Source organism: Pygoscelis adeliae, unplaced genomic scaffold (assembly GCF_000699105.1).
Source record: "Pygoscelis adeliae isolate BGI_AS28 unplaced genomic scaffold, ASM69910v1 Scaffold68, whole genome shotgun sequence".
Classification (NCBI taxonomy): domain Eukaryota; kingdom Metazoa; phylum Chordata; class Aves; order Sphenisciformes; family Spheniscidae; genus Pygoscelis; species Pygoscelis adeliae.
The window spans coordinates 2,996,855-2,999,230 of NW_008825501.1; positions in this window are offsets into that span (position 1 = coordinate 2,996,855).

A 2,376-nucleotide genomic window follows, 5' to 3' on the forward strand; every position below is an offset into this window, starting at 1 on the left:
GAAAAGCTTCCAGAGAATTGCTACATGTCAAAGACTAAAAGTATCTAAATCACCAGCATCCTGATCATAGCTTTATCTTTCAGTTTATGAAATAGATAAAAGCCTCCTAAAACAAAGTTTGCTGTGCTTTCTTAAATACAGTCTCTCTGCTTTATATAATTTAACAATCCTTACCCTTTTATAAACTCCTTTTTATATACACTCTGTATGTAAATAAATTCTGTTAACTGCTGTAACTGATATCTATATTTACTTTAACCGTGTGTGAATAGTCCATCACAAAAAGATCTCCATGAAGACTGTTTGGAGTCACTGGAAGAGAAATAATCTGTACTTTTTTTTGTCCCTCTGATTCTTTCTGCTAATACAGCACTTGCTCACAAAATAAGTATGAAGAAAGAAATGTTGAATGTGTGGATTGCAGACAGCCTGTTCCTGACTGAGGTGAAGAGGAGCTGCATCATCATTTCAACCTCCACGCTTACTACCCGCAGAGTAAAAAATGAAATCTTGCCACGCATGACAAGGATAGATTCACGCTTACCTTTGTCCATGAAAGGAAGGTAAGGAAAGTAAGATTGGGAGGGAGGGGGGGAAAGAACCAAAGAAAAGAAGCCTTCTCATAAATTTCAATTCCAGACATTACGCAGATCCATAAAAGAAATGCCACCTCCCAGCAAGACACAGACAGTAACAGTGAGCAGCTAAACTTTTTGGCCCCCGAAAGAAATGGATGTAAATGAACTTCTTCTTGTTAGGGCTAGGGCTAAGCTTTTGAGCACACAGAAAGGGGAAGACAAACCTTATCATAAGTGACATAAGGGTCAGGATTCTCCAAATTAAATGTAAACACAGCATAGACATTGACATTTGAGTTAGTTACCCTTTGTTCCCATTAAAGGCAATGAAGGGAAATAAGCATTAATATACCACACTCATCCTTAAAAAGATGGTTCAATAAATCAGATGTACAGTAAACTAGAAGGGTCAGTTTCTTTCCTCTCTCTTCTAACCATGGAGCTTACTCAACTAGCTTACATTATGCATGTACTTTGTAGATATAAAAAGATAGGTGAGTAACTCCAGCGTAAAATGTCTTTGCCGTACACAGGAAGAACAAACCTGGACATATCTGCAAGTCAGCTGGGACTTGGCTTAATCCTTGCTGACCAGAAGGATGGGGCAGTTGAACACCGGACAGAGCACCAAGCAAGTCTGTGCCCTGCCACCATAGGGGTGGTAGCTCACATCTGGTCTGTGCCTAGGCACATGTCCAGGCAATGATAATATTAGGAATAAATAAGTTTGAAGACAAGCTTATGCGTGTTCTTAACTGAACTTGAAATGAGAGATTAATCTTGATAACTCAAGTCTGTTGTGAGATGTGGTGATGAAATACTTTTAAAGTCCAGCCCTTATCGTCTAAAACAAGTCTGCTATAAAGGTTCCCTGCCCATATCCCTTTAATTGTATTGCCAAGTATTCATGAAATCAGTTAATTGTTCTGCAACACAGTTCTTTTGACAACACAGATAATATCTATCCTCTCTTTGGATCTTAACTGTGTCATTCCAGGTTTTAGACCAGTAAGAGTAATATGTCAGAAGGACTTCAGCTTTTTACAATATTGCAATTTTGTTAGGATAACCACATTTAATTGGCTCCCCAGATTCATTTATAGATGTAACGTAGCTGAAACCTTGGAGATTTCTGGACACATTGTTAATAAACCTTGAAATATAAATATTTTATAGGGTTTCAGAAATATCTTACAAATATTTCTGCACACTGAGTGGCTCTGTGAGTTGCATGTTAGGACCACATTTTAATGACTATGATTACTCAACTTTGAAGACTATGGTCTATTATTGTTTCCTGTTATCAGAGTTAACTAAAGTGGTGGGAATCAAAGCCTTGGTGTTGTAGGTATGAGATTCAGCACAGGCTGATGCCCTGTGATTGGAAATATTGCCTACAGCATTGTAGAAGGATGAGGTTTCTGTCTAGTTGTATAACAGTAACCCTGTTTCTGTCTTTTTTTAGTGACATCTTCACAGCTGGACTGACATAAGTGCTTTGGGGTTTTTTGTTCTTTGTTTCCTAATATAGCTCAGACTATTAATATCTCTTAATGTAATTTGTACAGTTTTGAGGTTGCCTTCATTCAGTAATATTTCCACAATTTCCATTTAAATAATAAACCAAATATTAATAGCAATTATAATAATTACATAACAAGGAAAAAACCAACAAAGATGTATGAAAATTGATTGGGCAAAATACTATAAAAGCTGAAACAGGGAAGGGAAGGGAAGGGAAGGGAAGGGAAGGGAAGGGAAGGGAAGGGAAGGGAAGGAAAGGAAAGGAAAGGAAAGG